The sequence below is a fragment of the Giraffa tippelskirchi genome, chromosome 13 (genome assembly GCF_054371585.1).
Source record: "Giraffa tippelskirchi isolate mGirTip1 chromosome 13, T2T-mGirTip1v1.2.pri, whole genome shotgun sequence".
NCBI classification, from domain to species: Eukaryota; Metazoa; Chordata; class Mammalia; order Artiodactyla; family Giraffidae; genus Giraffa; species Giraffa tippelskirchi.
In genome coordinates, this window is record NC_137287.1 from 25,632,185 (window position 1) to 25,649,160 (window position 16,976).

General features: G+C 44.0%; 1 long non-coding RNA gene across 4 annotated transcripts; it reads left to right on the plus strand.

Moving 5' to 3' along the window:
* Nucleotides 1–2,348: 2,348 nt before the first annotated feature.
* LOC145531669 (uncharacterized) lies at nucleotides 2,349–10,685 on the plus strand. Of its 4 annotated transcripts, none has more exons than XR_014072638.1 (4): nucleotides 2,349–2,491; nucleotides 9,677–9,861; nucleotides 9,958–10,126; nucleotides 10,256–10,685. It is a non-coding gene; the product is annotated as an uncharacterized LOC145531669 (long non-coding RNA). The 4 variants fall into 4 exon arrangements; XR_014072639.1 differs by having other exon boundaries at nucleotides 2,349–2,445; XR_014072637.1 differs by lacking the exon at nucleotides 9,677–9,861.
* The last annotated feature ends 6,291 nt before the right edge of the window (nucleotides 10,686–16,976 follow it).

Sequence of the window (16,976 nt, forward strand, 5' to 3'; positions counted from 1 at the left end):
TGTCCATAAAGTTTGGTCTGTCAGCTGTCTCCTGATTAGATTCAGGTTATATATTTTTGCCAGATTACTACACAAGGGATATTATGTCCTTCTCAGTAATCGTTCAGTAAGTGTACGACATTGGTTTGTTCCATCACAGTTGGTATTAACTTTGATCACTTGATTAAAGGTTTCTCCATTATAAAATTACTTTTATGCCTTTGTAATTAATAAAGAATTTTAGGGTATAAGGCTATGGAAGTATCCTGTACCTTATCAAACTTATACCCACTCCTTTTAGCATCTATTGGTGATTTGTGCCTGAATCAGTTATTACAGTGATGGTTGCAAATAATAATTTTCTAATTCTTTTATTCCTTCCTCATCAATTAGTTTGCATTCTACAGCAAACACTTCCCCTTCCCTCAATTAACTAATGACCTTGTGAAAAAATAAGGTCATTAGTCTAACAAGAACAACACTGTGATACATGTTGGACTTGTGGACACAGCAAAAGAAGGCTAACCTAAAGAAACAACACTTGAGGCCTAAAAGGGGGCTGAAAAAGGAATAGAAATAGTGAAGCAGTGGGAAGAGCAGGTCCAAAGTCTGGGAGTGGAAAGCAAGCCTGTGGGGCATTCAGCCTGCTTGGAGAGTCACAGATGGGAAGCTGTGGGTTGAGAAGCTGAAACATAAGCCTGGATTAGTCATTGCTATGTGCTGGGCTTAGTTGCTCAGTTATGTTCAACTCTCTGCCATGCCATGAACTGTAGCTCACCAGGCTCCTCTGTCCATGAAATTTCCCAGGCAAGAATACTGGAGAAGGTTGCCATTTTCTACTCCAGGGGCTCTTCCTGACTCAGGGATCGAACCCACTTCTCTTGCATCTCCTGCATTGGCAGATGGATTCTTTACCACTAGTGCCACCAGGGAAGCCTGGAACAGTCATTAGATTTGTCCAAACCTTACACTGAATTTCCCTATTGGGAAGGCCTTTCTCACTATGCCCACCCCTTCATGTCAGGCCTACGTACATTCAAATTCCTACCTCCCTCTTTTACCTATTGCTTTTCAACAAACAGTCCCCAAATTTAGTGGTTTAAATCAACAATAGCTTATTATTTTTCATGCCTCTATGAATTTGGAATTGAGACAAGGGTCAGCAGGGTGGTTCTTATGCTCTATGTGGCATTGACTGATGTCTTTCACTCAGATACCCTTTTGACTGCTTCGGCCAGGATCAAAGGTTCAAGAAACTTCCCTCACATTTCTGGGTACTTTAGCTCTCCTTCACATGAATCTCTCTGTCTGTGTTATTTCTCATCATTCAGTGGTCCTGGTCAAGAGCCTTGTATCATGGTAGCTGATTCCAAGACAAAAGTGAAAGCTGCCAGGCCTCATAAGAGCTAGTTCCATTTTCATTCTGTTGATAAGTCACTAGGGAGCCCAGATTTCACTGGGAGTAGAGATGGTTCCATGTCTTGGTGCATAAAGCAGCATGTAAAAACAAGCAGGGAAGGAATTGTTGGTGGCCAACTTTGAAGGCTATTTATCATAGGAAGGCCACCTCTTCCAGGAAGTATTTCCCGACTTTTCTAGACCACCTTCCTACCACTATGTAACAACTATTGTTTTGGGCCTTAGTGAGGTTTATATTATGCAATTTCCATACTTTTTTGGAAAGTACAAAATTTAAACTCTTTAAAAGTACAAAATTTATGCTATTTCCAAGTTGTTTCAAGTATCGATATTTTAGCTTCCTTAATTCCCTAGAATATTAGTATACTCTAATTTACTTGAATACAGTAATTAGCAAATTATTTGGGTAGGAATAATATCATACCATTATTGAATGATAACCATGTGCAGGCCTATGCTAGATATTTTATGTTAATTATCTACTATATCCTCTAAGGAATTTTTTAACAATCTCTATTTTTTAAGAGAGAAAAAAAGACAGGGTTCAGAAAGTAATCATAAATTCCTTAAGATTATGCAGCAAATTTGAGGCAGTGTTAGCATTGATTCCCAGGTCTGTGTGATTCTAGAATTGTGTTGCAATCTTCCTATATGTAAAGTATTGAGTAGTCACTATGTACTTGGCCCATTAGTTAGTGTTAAGCATCCAGAAATGCAGATTCCTGCCCTTGGTCTAATGAAGAAGGAAGATGTGGAGACAAAAAATGATGACTCAGTGTTTAAAGGACACCATGTCAAATGCTACAGTAGAGATCTGAGCCTCCAGACCTGGGATCATCAGCTCTGCCAGAGACAGTGGGGGAGATGTGACAGTGTCAGAGACATTTGAACTGTGAAAGTTCTTTCAGTCATGTCTGACTCTTTGTGACACCATCGACTATACAGTCCATGGAATTCTCCAGGCCCAAATACTGGAGTGGGCGGCCATTCCCTTCTTCACCGGATCTTCCCCACCCAGGAATCAAACCAGGGTCTCCTGCATTGCAGGTAGATTCTTTACCAACTGAGCTATCAGGGAAGCCCACTTTGAACCGTGAGTTTTTTGAACTGTGAACTTTTGAACACGTAATTTGAACTGTGACTTGAAGGACAAATAGGAAGTCACTAGGTAGAGGAGAATAAGTGGGGAGACTGACTGGAGATAAAGCTGAAGAAGTAGATTGGGTTCAGATTATATCTGAATAATGAGGAAAGGAAAGGAAATCAACATTATTGAGTATCTGTTATAAGTGATCACCTGTTTTGTCCCACTGAATCTTAAAATATTTCTGAAAAGGTTATTTTCTTTTCCCCATTCTTATAGATGGGAAACTGAAGTTCAGAGGGATCAATAAATTACCCAAGGTCACATTAAATAGTTTGGACTTTGTCTTCTAGGTACCAGGGAGCCAACACACATTTTCAAAGCCAGAGCGTGACCTGAGCTGATGGAGATGTGAACGTTGGTGCCCTATGGAAGTGATGAAGAGTGGGTAGAGGCTGGCATTGTAGAGGCCAGATTTAGGAGGCTCTTCCCAGTACCAGCTGTGAATTGTTGAGGACCCTATTGAATTTGATGGCAACAGGAAGGAGAGGAGGGGCTGAGTATAAGCAGCATTATGAGGTCTAATTAATCAGATCGAAGGGTTGATAGGACCCAGAAAGAAAGGAAGAGTCAAGAATGATTATTCAAAGCTTCCAGTTCAAGAAACAGAGTCACAGATGTAGAAAACAAAGTTATGGTTACCAGTGGGGAAAAGGTAGGGGGAGGAATAAATTGGGAGATTAGGACTGACATATACACACTACTGTATATAAAATAGATAACCACTAAGGACTTACTATATAGCACAGGGGATTCTTCTCAATACTCTGTAATGACCTATATGGGAACAGAATCTAAAATAGAGTGGGTATATGTATATGTATAACTGATTCACTTTGCTGTACAGAAGAAATTAACACAGCATTGTGAATCAACTATATTCCAATAAAAATTAAAAAACAAAACAAAAAATCTTCCAGTTTGGAAGATTGTATGGTTGATATTTTCATCAATGGAGACAGGAAGGCAATAGAGCCCAGCAGTTAAGCAAACTCAGGGGTTTGTATTCTGGTTCTGATCCTTATTTGCTCCATGACTTGATCTCTCTGAACCCCTCTTTTCCACACCTGAAAGTGGGAATAACAATATTACCGATCTCATTAGCTGCATTAAAATAAGCTAACACACGAGCAGTACTTACCACAGAGCTCAGCTCACAGTAGGCAGTTAAAGAATATCAACTATTCTTTGTTCATTCAGTGGATATCTGTCAAACAGTTTCCACTTTTCTAGGTTCTGGGAGTTCAGACTATAAATAAAATAGTCAAAGTTCTTTCATTCTTGGAGATGACATTCTTGAGGGCAACATGAGAACACATAAAAATACAAAAGCTAACTGCAGTGAATGTGAAATATATGGAGAAAAAAAAAAGCCAAAAGGGCTAAGAGATAAAACACAGCTGTCAGGGAAACTCTAGATGGGAAATGGTTCTTAACAGTAGATGACTTGTTTCATCCTCTTCCCAGGGGACATTTGGCAATAACTTGAGATATTTTTGTAGTCATGAGTTGGAGGGAGGTGCTAAGGGTACCTAGTGGGTCGAAGCCAGGGATATTGCTAAGCCTCCCACCATGCACAAGACAGTCCCCACAACAGATAGTGACCCAGCCCCAGAGGACAACAGAACTGAGGTTGAGAAAGTCTGAGAAAGGGTCACAAGAGAAGGTCTTTCTGAGGAGAGTATATTTGATCTTCGAGCTGAGGGATGAGGAAGAGGAACCAGTCTTGAAAATAGCTGACCCTAGAGTGCCTTGGTGGCTCAGATGGTAAAGAATCCACCTGCCATGCAGGAGACCTGGGTTGGGAAGATCTCCTAGGGAAGGGAACAGCTAGCTACCCACTCCAGTATTCCGGACAGAGGAGCTTAGCAGGCTAAAGTCCATGGGGTCGCAAAGAGTCAGAAACTGAATGACTTTCACTTTCAGAGCATTTTAGGCAGAGGAAACAACATCTGCATATCCCATAGGAGGGAAAGGACTTTGTGCATCAAAGGATCTGAAAAGAAGCCAGGTGGCTGGTAAACTGTGATAAATGGGACATAATCTCTGTGTTAGCAGAGATTAGAGAAGAAGTTAGCTGCCAGATCACACAAGGTCTTAAAGAGTTCGACTTTTATTCTAAGAATAATGGGAAGCCACTGAACACGCTGAAAAACCTGTTCAGGTTTACATTTATGTTGTAAAAAGCTAACGCTGGCTCCGTGTGGATTGGAGGGGGGGAGGGGGGCAGGGCTAGGAGGCTGTGGCAAAAATTCATGCTCAAGATGGTGACACCGAGAATATTATTAGTGGGGTGGAAAGAATGGAACAGAGTAGAGACATATTCTGCAAGCGGAACAGCAGGTGCTTAAGAGACATTGGATCTTAGAGGTGAGGAGGAGGGAGAGAGAGAAGTCAAGACTCCTGCTCAGTTTTTGCTTGAGGCACTAGGTGGGTGGGGGTATGCTAACTGACTTGGAAAGATCAGAAGAAGCGGGTCGGGTGGTGGGAGCTGCGAGGGTCGTTTGGGGCTTACAGATTTGAAATGCTGATTCTCTATCCAAGTGGAGAGGCAGGTCCACAGGTCAATAGATGAGTTTAGAGCTCCAGGGGGAGGTCAGGGCTGGAGCAGTACATTTCACCACCTTTATACATAATAACACATTGGATGGTACGGTTCTGTCTTGCTGAAGTCTCCCTCCTAATCATCCTGTGTGCAGATGTCTGAAGTCTTGGGGAGGCATTTCTCAGAATCACTGCCAAGCCCAACACTGTGATATTTTTAAACCGTCACATCCTCTGTGCCCCTCTGAATCAAGTCACACTTTTAATTAAGTTTCCACTTACAACCTCAAGTAAAGGGGAAAAAGTACCCTAAGGAATTGATTCCTGCTGGCAAAGCATTGGAATTTTCAGTGGCTACCCACTCTGCTTCTCTCTTTCTTTTTTTGGTTTTGGATCTGCCAAGAATATTTTCAATTCTCAATTCCTGATTGGCTCTAGAAGTGAGGGCCTGGTGGTGGGGAACGTTTAGAAAGCACTGTTTTCAAGAAGTGGATTCTTTACAGACAATACAATTTATTGACTGAAATGCAGCAGGAGAATTACTGGATTGAGGGAAATACTCTAAAGAATTGACTTGAGACCTGTGTCCTCGATTTGGTCTGACCATGTTTCAGGTGTGTGATCTTGGTCAGGTGCTCAGCTTCTTGTTCTTTGTTTGTAAAAATGGGCAGTGATCATCACTAACTCATTCAAGTTTTGTGAAAATTGGATGAGATGGTGTGTCTAAGGTCTGAAAAGTGTTATGCACATTTTACAAAATCTATCACTTCTCACCACCTCCATGGACATCACTCTAGCCCACGCCCCCGTCATAGGTCACCCCCATCACCGCAGTGGCCTCCTGAGTCTCTCCCTGTTTCTGCCCCTGCCCCCTCAGCCTATTCTTAACATACAGCCAGAGTTCAGTTCAGTCAGTTCAGTCACTCAGTCACGGCCAACTCTGCGACACCACGGACTGCAGCACGCCAGGCTTCCCTGTCCATCACCAACTCCCAGGGCTTGCTCAAAATCATGTCCATCAAGTCAGTGATGCCATCCAACCATCTCATCCTCTGTCATCCCCTTCTTCTCCTGTCTTTAATCTTTCCCAGCATCAGGGTCTTTTCCAATGAGTCAGTTCTTTGCATCAGATGGCCAAAGTATTGGAACTTCAACTTCAGCATCAGTCCTTCCAATGAATATTCAGGACTGATTTTCTTTAGGAATGACTGGTTTGACCTCCTTGCAGTCTAAGGGACTCTTAAGAGTCTTCTCCAACACCACAGTTCAAAAGCATCACTTCTTCAGGGCTCAGCTTTCTTTATGGTCCAACTCTCACATCCGTACATGACTACTGGAAAAACCATCGCTTTGACTAGACGGACCTTTGATGGAAAAGCAGTGTCTCTGCTTTTTAACATGCTGTCTAGGTTTATTATAGCTTTTCTTCCAAGGAGCAAGCGTCTTTTAATTTCAAGGCTGCAGTCACCATCTGCAGTGATTCTGGAGCCCAAGAAAATAAATTCTGTCTCTGTTTCCATTGTTTCCCCATCTATTTGCCATGAAGTGACGGGACTGGATGCCATGATCTTTGTTTTTTGAATGCTGAGTTTCAAGCCAGCTTTTTCACTCTCCTCTTTCGCCTTCATCAAGAGGCTCTTCAGTTCCTCTTCACTTTCTGCCATAAGGGTGGTGTCATCTGCATCTGAAGTGTCATCTGAGGTTATTGATATTTCACACAGCCAGAGTGATGGTACGAAAATATGTCACACCACATCACTTCTCTGCTCCCAACTCTCTTATGGCTTCACATCCCATTCACAGTGAAATCCCGAGTCCTCAGGGTTCCACTCCCCACCTCTCCTGCCTGATTCCATCACCTAGTCACACCCCCCCCACACACTCAATCCACTCCATCACACAGCCCTGCTGATATTCCTGGACACAGTGGCGGGATTCCACCCCAGGGCCTTTGCACTTGCTGTCTCCTCTGGCTGGAAAGCCCTTCTGTCAGGTAGCCACACGCTTCCTCCTCCATCCCTGTCAGATCTTGATGCAAACACCTGCTTCTCAGGAAGGCTCTAACTGATAATCGTCCCGATGCTGAATGCCCCTCCTCATTCCCCTCACCCCACATATCCATATCTCGCTTTCATCCTTTAATCCACAGTCTCTTACACTGTCTTCATGTCTTATGTGTATTGTCTGTCTTCACCCTGTGGCAAGTAAGGTGAGTGAGAGTGGAGATTTGGGGATGGAGGTGTTCTGTTTTGTTCACTACAGTATTCCTCATACCTAGAATGAGGCCTGACACATAGAGATAGTTATTGCACAGTAGATATGTCTTGTTGGAAGAATGGACAGATGAGGAAATAGAAATGTAGAGTGTTAAAATAATTTCCCCAAAGTTATAGAGCAAGTGTGTGGCAGAGCAGAATTAGGAGCCTGGTAGTTTGACATGAGACAAGATTGTGTTTTCATTTGCGTGTGTGCTTAGTTGCTCAGTTGTGTCCAATTCTTTGCAATCCCATGGACTGTAGCCTGCCAGGTTCCTCTGTCCATGGGGCTTCTCCAGGGAAGAATACTGGAGTGGGTTGCCATGCCCTCCTCCAGGGGATCTTCCCAACCCAGGGATTGTACCCAGTTCTCCCTCATTGCAGATGGATTCTTTATCATCTGAGCCACCAGGGAAGTGTACATATTCATCTAGGTTCCTTCATTTCAGCAGCTGAAAAGTATAGGTGATAGCATCTTGCTTGTCTTCCTCCCAGATCAAGTGAGAAGCAACAGAAATGCATGTACCCATCTTATCCTTTTGAGTGAGTGAGTGAAAGTCACTCAGTCGTGTCCAACTCTTTGCGACCCCATGGACTATACAGTCCATGTAATTCTCCAGGCCAGAATGCTGGAGTGGGTAGCCTTTCCCTTCTCCAGGGGATCTTCCCAACCCAGGAATCGAATCAAGTCTCCCGCATTGCAGGTGAATTCTTTACCAACTGAGCCACAAGGGAAGTCCGAGAATACTGGAGTCGGCAGCCTATCCCTTCTCCAGGGTATCTTCCTGACCCAGGAATCGAACCGTGGTCTCCTGCATTGCAGGCGTATTCTTTACCAACTGAGCTATAAGGAAGCCATTTTGGGTCCTTTTGAGTCAGTGTAACAAGGCTACAGATTGGGGTCTTAAAAATGACAGGAATTCATATTTCACTGTTCTGGAGGCTGGGAAGTGAAAACTGGGCTCAGTATCAAGGCACCTGGGCTTCCTAGGTGGCGCTAGTGGTAAAGAAGCTGCCTGCCAATGCAGGAGACATAAGAGACCTGAGTTCAGTTCCTGGGTCAGGAAGATCCTCTGGAGAAGGAAATGACAATCCACTCCAGTATTCTTGCCTGGAGAATCCCATGGGCAGAGGAACCTGGTGGGCTTCAGTCCCTGGGGTCGCACAGAGTCATACAACAACTAAAGTGACTTAGCATGCATGCATCAAGGCACCTGGCAGATTCACTGTCTGCTGAGAGCTCACTTTCTGGTTCAAGGACAGCTGTTTTCTCTCTGTGAACTCACGTGGCAAGGGAGTTCTCTGGGGTCCCTTTTATAAGAGCACTAATCCCATTCATGAGGGCTCCACCCTCATGACCTCATTACCACCCCTAAGGCCCCATTTCCTAATATGACACTGGAAATTAGACCTCAATATATGAATTTTGAGTGTAACATTCAACCTATAGTAGCCCCTTCCCCTCAAAAAGTGCAAACTCCCATCTAGACATATCCAGGAGACTAATGAGGCTGTGTGAGGTGGTACTGTTTATGAACACCTTTGGTGCCCGGAGAGGCACTCCTTTGGCTCACCTGATTTCACATGTGGCCAGCTGTGTGCATGCTCCAGGTTTCTCACCTTGGGTACAAACTGCAGGTTATCTCTCCCCTCTCCCAGCCTCTGGCTTTTTATGGCCAGGATGCTCAGTGCATATGCAGAAGTTAACTGGCTGCATGCAGCAGGTAGTGTCCCTGGACACCTGCCCTCAACCAATGGGCACTGGGGGAGAAATGCCCCAGGTCCACACTTGCTGGAGTGAGGCTGAGCAACAGTCTCCACGGGTTCTCGGAAGATCCTTGCAGGACTGTGTGCTGATTGCTCACCGTGGTAGCAGCTCCATTGACACTCTGCTGCCCCTCCCTCCTTCTCCATCACACTCTTTTCTCTCTCTTCTCCTGGCTCCTAAGTCACCTCCCAAGCATATTTCCTGCATCCGTGTCCATGTCTTAGGCTCTGCTTTCAGAGGGTGCCTGCTAAGGGGAGCTCAGGAGCTGAAATCAGACAGAAAGCGTGTTGGTCGCTCAGTCACGTCTGACTCTTTGCAACCCCATGGACTGTAGAACTACGTTCAAATCCCAGCTCCACCCCTGTGCCCCTGTGTATCATTCTTAACTTCCTTGTGCCTCTCCAGTGAGTGGAGATACTAATGTGCACCCTGCTTGCTTGTCAGGAGGAGGAAGGCATGCATGTAATTGTCTATCTGAAGGCTTGGCACAGCATAGGCTATTAAAAAATGGAAACTGTTATTATGATGTGACTGACATATTTTTATTGCCCATCTTTGTCGTTCAAGGCAAGAGATGAGAACAAGGAAAGGGCAGGAAGCGGGTATGTCCTGAGTGGGGAGGATGAAGGACCCTTGAGTCCTCCCGTTCTGAAGCTGCTGTGGCAGAGGGGAGTGCCCTGTTTCTTCCCCTGGAGACATAAGTTCTCATCAATCCTTCAATATCTACATGTCAGACATATCCCACCAACCCGGTGTGTTAATGTGCCTCATATTTATAACGAACATTCATATGCAGAAACTAGTGTTAAGTACTCAACATTGTAGTAAGTTCTTTATCTATATTACAGATGAGAAATGTGAAACCCAGAGAGGTTGATCAACCTTTCCAAGGTTACACAGCTAGGAGGAAAGAGCAAAGCTGGATTCGGATCTAGCTGGTTTGCTGTTAATATATTGTCTCTTTGCACAAGATCAGCAGAGCCTAAGAAGCAATTGGCTGCCATCCCAGCACACCAGGTAAAAAGAGACATCATCATGTCCTTATTTGGTGACCTAATAAAGGATGCATTTAGAATGAAGCAGTGGTCCAAAACTCTAACCTCTTCTCTCTGCAAATTCTCACCCAAGATTTCTGCTTCTCCTCAGGACACTTCAACCTCCAACTTCTTCCCCTGGCCAGCTGAATCTCCCTGCAAATAATAAAGCTGTGATATTTCGGTTGAGCAGAAGATGGTAGTTTTGCAGAAACAGAATGACAGGAACCCAGGAACCATGGAGCTGAAATGATCAGGCTGTGATGGCTCCCGCTGTCAGGCAGGTGGAGAAAGAGTGCCAGATGGAAGAGACCCGCTTCTAGGAGCTCCTGCGCTCACTTTTTGTCAACATCGACTTACATGATAGATTTGAAGTGGAAAATGGGAATCCAAAAATTATAGACAAAGAATGGCAGTTAGTTTAACGAAAGCAAAAAGATGGGATTAAAAAAAAAAACAAAACCCTAATGTTTTGCTAAGTAAGTCAGCGCTGGGAACGATTTTACTAGGAAGTGAAAATAAACTCTAGTTTATAGGCATCATGAAATTTGTTATGTCTTTTTTTTTCCTCTGTGTTTATGCCCGTGTTAGGGCAAGAGCTGTACTGAGACCTGCTGGAGCCTCTGTGTGGGGATGAGGGATGTAGGATGTGGAGTCAGATGGCCTGAGTTCAAATCTTGACTCTTACCAGCTGTGCAGTCATAAGCACATTTGGAATCCTCCCTAAACCTCAGTTTCTGCATTTTATAATTAGCCTTTTGCAGAGGATTATACTGAGGGGTGGGCTTCCCTGGTGGCTCAGATGGTAAAGAATCTGCCTGCAATGAGGGAGACCAGGGTTTGATCCCTGGGTTGGGAAGATCCTCCGGAGAAGGAAATGGCAACCCACTGCAGTATTCTTGCCTGGGAAATCACACAGACAGAGGAGCCTGGTGGGCTACAGTCCATAGCATTGCACAGAGTCAGACACAACTGAAGCAACTTAGCATGCACACATGAATACTGAGGGATAGATGAGGCAATTATCTAATTAGCATTGTACCAGGCACATAGCTAATTCTCAGTAAGTTGTAACTATTATGATGACAGATTTATAAAATGGGTGAAATCTTATACCTGGTTTCAAGGATGTAGACACACAGAAGGAATGACTAGATCTGGTTCTCTGATGCAACTTTTAAAAATTGATGGCAAAATGAAGAAACGATTAACAACAATGATAAGAACCACCTCCGAAATAAGTTGAATAGGAGATTATTGAATTTACTAATTGTTTTTCCTACTGAAGACTTCCATCCACTGTAGCATAATTGTTCACTGCATTTATCTTGACTTCAGACAAACAAGACTTTAATTTCCACTTTATTTACTAACCTGGCAGCTACTTAATCACGAAACTTAGTTTTCTTATCTGTAAATTGGGGGTAATTGTAGTATCAAATTCATGAGTTTTTTTCTTTTTAATTAATTATTTTATTTTATTTTATTTATTTATTTATTTATTTTTAATTTATTTATTTTAATTGGAGGATAATTGCTTTACAATATTGTGATGGTTTTTGCCATACATCAACATGAATCAGCCATGGGTACACATGTGTGCCCCCATCTTGAACCCCCCCCAAACTCATGAGGTTTTTCTGAGAATTAACTGAGATAATGTATGGAAAACACTTTGCATAACAACCAATGACTTTTATCAGATATTACTATAAACACGTATATTGCATATGTTCATAAATGCCTACTGCATACAAAATTTTTTTTTTACTCAACAGAATCAATTTTACTAGTTCTTTTGAATGTCTGGATGGCAGCAATCAAGAAGCTAACTCCAGTCAATTGTCAGTGTCTGTTTGGGTTACAATTATGTTGGGACAGATTCTGAGGTCACATCTGGGCTCAGTGGGCGAGTGCCCTGATTGATTAGAGGTGTCTGCCACTGGCATGGAGATGGAGAGTGGTAATGCTTATTTAAATCACATATTGGTCTTATGGAATCTAGATTGTGGCCTTCTACTCATTTGCACTAAGGAAAATTCTACTATCTTTGAGGCTGTGATATTATTTTCTTTCAATATCTCTCAGAAAGAATAAAATTATTCTATCAACACTTTTTTGTTGTTGTTCAGTCACTCAGTCATGTCCAACTCTCTGTGACCCCATGGACTGCTGCACACCAGGCTTCCCTGTTCTTCACTATCTCCCAGAGTTTTCTCAAACTCATGTCCATTGAGTAGGTGATGCCATCCAACCATCTCATCCTCAGTCGTCCCCTTCTCCTCCTTCCTTCAATCTTTCCCAGCATCAGGGTCTTTTCTAATGAGTCAGTTTTTTGCATCAGGTGGCTTCAGCTGTATTGGAGCTTCAGCTGTATTGGAGCTTCAGCTTCAGCATCAGTTCTTCCAATAAATATTCAAGATTGATTTCCAACACTTATTGTGTACCAATTCTGACAAAGCATATGGTAGGTGACGGGGTTATAGAACTGAATAAGACATCGTCCCTTGTACTCGAGGAGCTCAAGGTCTGATAGAGGATACACACATGCAGATAAGAACATTTGCTGGGGTGAGACGTGGTCCCATAAACGAACTGATGAGTGGAATCACTGTGATGAGTCAAGGATGGAACAGTTCATTCTGTGAGAAGCCATTGGGCCAGGAACAGGTGCTGGGGTTGGGACTGAAATTAGGTCTTGAAAAGCACATGAGAGTTGCCCTGGGATAAGGCAGGAGTGCGCGGGAGTGTGAGTGCGCAAAGCGTGTTTGGGAAAGACGCCTGCTGCTTGGGGTGGTGGCTGCGGCTGGAAAGGGGGTGAAGACCTCTTGGAAAGGGAGTTAGGGCCCCTTACAGAGCACCCCAGGCTCTGGACAAGGGCAGCTTCTCCCTGTGTCATTACTTGATTGACTCCAGCAAGTGGAGTGGGTCCAATAAGTTCTTCGGGTGATTTTTTTCTTCCTCTCCACCTCTGATTTCCAATTTCGCTCGAACCCTCTCTCTCCTCTCATTTTTTCCTCCTCTTTCTCCAGCCTAACATCTCTTTCTTTCTTCCTCTCTCCTTTCTCTTCTCTCACTCCTATCTCTTTCCCTCTTTCATCTCCTCCCAATCACGTCTCTCTCCCAAGCACATCCAACTCTTCTCCATCTTCCTCCTCCCGCCCTCCTCTCTCCCCCATCTCTGCTTCTCAACTCTCTCTACCCCCTCAGCTCTCTCCATCCATTTTTTCCCCAACCCTCTTTTTCCACCCCACTCCCCGGTCTTTCCCTCTCCCTCCATCACCTCCTCCTTTCCCATTTCTCTCCCTCTCTGTTCCTCCTTTCTGATAGCTGCTTCTCACCATGCCTTATGCTCTCTCTCTCTCTCTTTGTCTTGAGACGTGTGTTTGGATCTCTTTCTCCCTCTGACAAATTCTTCTTAGGCTCCGTGTTGTATCATTTTCCTTAGCAGGTGGGATTCTCTGGCATTTCTAACTCTATTTTAAACACTTTGTAAGGCTTGATTTAAAGGAAAATCTGATTTCCACAGTCTGTGCACTGGTGCCTCGGGGGGACTCTCAGTTTGATTATGTCCTGGAAAGTTTGTGACACAGCTCAGGCTCTGGGAACCCAGAGAGGGGTGGGTGTGTGGGCTGTTAGCTGCTTCCTGCCAGATCATGGAGGGCTTTAGGGGCCTGAAAGCCTACAGGATCCTCACAATAGAGTGCCAATCTTGTGTTTTCCCCAGCTTTAACGTGCATGTGAATCCCCTGGGATATTGTTAAAACACAGTCTTTCTTTTTTAAAAAAAATTATTTATTCTTAACTGGAGGATAATTGCTTTACAATATTGTGTTGGCTTCTGCCACATGCCAACATGAATTGGCCCTAGGTATATGTATGTCCCCTCCCTCTCGAACCTCCCCCCCCACCTCCCACCCCATCCCACCCTTCTACATTGTCACAGAGCACTGAATGCAGATTCTGAATTAGCAGGACTGGGGCAGGACCTGGGGTCTGCATTTCTCCCTAGTGGGAGCTGATGGTGGACCACACTTGGAGTAGCCAGGATGTAATCCATGTGTCATTAAGAATGTTCCTTCTGCCACAAAATGCTCGAATTTTCACTCGGCAGCAAGAATTTCCCCTCCTCTGTGCTCCCACAGAGCCCACAAAGCTTTCTGTCATATTTCAGATGGGCCACTTCCCATGTTAGAGTCTAGCAATCTTTGTCCTTGTCACTCTTTCAGTAGACCAAATGCCACTCCAGGGCTTGCTTTGGAGAAATGAGTAAACAAAAAGAACATTCCAGGCCATCAAGTACAGTAAGAGGATTGCAGGACATACACACTCGAATGTCCCCTTCCCCAGCTGGGCATTGCCTCCTGCTGTGAAAAGCAGTGGCTTTGCATCAATGGCTCATGATTCTGGCCTTGCCCATCAGGTGCTGCTCTGAGATCCCCTGGGACCCTGGACCAGCCTCGCATGCAGGAGATTTAACATTTTCTCACTAGACTTCAGATTACTGAGGGATCTGTTTAGATTCCTCCATTTTTTTTTTGTAATTGATCTCATCATGCTCAACGTTTCCACCCCTGGGATGCCTGGCCCAGGAGTTCAAGAGATACTGGTTTTACATCCATTTCCCAGTGAACTCAGTCTTGACTAACCATTAGTCAACAGTCAAAGACCTCAGGGGGTGGTTTTCTCCTCTCTCCAGGGCACTTTCTCCTCCACTTCTTGAAGGTGGTGTCTGACCTCATGGAGAAGGTCAGGTGTTTCAAAGCCAAGGAGAAGTGGTCTCTGTCCATGTGCTGTCCACTGTCCTTTCTGGCCACCACTGTGGGATTCTGGATCTTGTCTTGGCTCTGCATGTCCTGTGCTGGTGTCCACTGCAGAGTGACAATTGTGGTGGTTAACTTGATGTGTCAACTTGACTGAGCTAACTGATACTCAGATAGCTAGTCAAAGATTATGTCTTGGTGTGTCTGTGAGGCTCTCATTAAAAGTTAGCATTTAAAAAAAACTTTATTGAAGTATACTTGATTTAAAATGTATTAATTCTCTTTTGCGGCCCATGGACTATGGTCAGCCAGGCTCCTCTGTCCATTGGATTGATTTCCCAGGCAAGAATATTGGGTAGGTTGCCATTTCACTCTCCAGGGGCTCTTCCCGACCCAGGGATCAAACCCACATCTTCTACATTGGCAGGCAGATTCTTAACCACTGAGCCACCAGGGAAGCCCATATATATATAAAAATAAATATACATATGTATATTTTCATATCTTTTTCATTATGAAAAGAATATAAATATATATTTATATATTTCATATTCTTTTCCATTATGGTTGTCACAGGTATTGAATATAGTTCCTTGTGCTATAACAGTAGGACTTGTTGTATATCCATCCCATATATAATAGTTTGCTTCTGTTAATCCCAGACTCCTGATCCTTCCCTCCCCTACTGCTCCTACCCCCTTGGAAATTACAAGCCTATTCTCTGTATCTGTGAGTCTGTTTTTGCTTTGTAGATATGTTGATTTGTATTATATTTTAGATTCCACATATAAATGATATGGTATTTGTCTCTTTCTGGTTTTGCTTAGTGTGATAATCTCTAGGTCCCTCCATGTTCCTGTAAGAAGCTAGCATTTGAATTGGTACACTGACTAAAAAGATCTACCCTCACTAATACAAATGAACATCACTCAATCTATTGAGAGCCTGAATAGAAACAAAAAAAAAGCAGAGGAAGAAGAGGTACGTGCTCTCTGTTCAAGCTGGGCTGTCCAACTTCTTCTACCCTTGGACCTTGGTGCTCCTAGTTCTTGAGCCTTCAGACTTGGACCAAGACTTTCACCATCAACATTCCTGGTTCTCAAGCCTTTGGACTCAGATTGAAATACACCACCAGCTTTCTTGGGCTTCAGCTTGCAAACAGCAGACTATGGGACTTCTCAGCCTCCATCATCACATGGGCCAATTCCTTTAATAAATCAATCTGTCAGTCTTTCTCCATACTGGAAAGAGAGACTATTGGCTCATGATGGGCAATGAGAGCCTCTTTAGGGAGTCAAAAGCTGGACATTGCTCCTTTCTTTTTGTGTTTCTGCCATAACTATCCCAGTCCTTCCTTTCCAGGGTAGTGGGTGCTCTGATGGAAGAAAGAGGACATTGATATACCCAATTTCAAAAATGATTGTAGTTCTCTCTGGGGTAGTACCTAGAACAGAGAAACTGATCCATAAACATGATCCCGTCCAATCCAGCTGAAGGATGTGAGAAAGAGCTTCAGCACAAAGAAATTTTGATCGGATAAGAAATCCATAGAAATGGCAGGAGATGTTCTGAAGAACCGCCTCTTCTGTGGCAGCAAATGAGCTCTGTCTTAGAGATTGAAGCCTAGATCTTGAGAAAAGGACCTGAAACCATGACATCAGGCAGATGTGGCCAAGCTGCTATGCGACTCCCGGGCAGCTGTTTCTCACCGATGCATCCCCCTCTCTCGCCTTTGTTTGACGTTCAGCTGCTCATTTGGGAAGAGCCTCCTTTTTCTCATCATGGCTGTAGCCAGCAGACAACATTTGTCTGTCGTTGATAATCCCTCTTTAGACTCCTGTTTCTAATTCCTGCTTCCTAGGGGCAGAGCCAGCAGGCATCCCTCATGGTTTCTCGATTCTCCAGCTGGCATTTCTGAAGGACACTCTGAGCCCACTTCCACTTCTGCTGCCTTCTAACCCTCCGCTAAGTTCATGGCTCATGAATGAATGAGCAGCCGCGTTTTCCTGACCATGTGGGCTCCCCACTGTCACCGGGCACTCACCATCACCAGAGAGCAGGTGTTTTGAG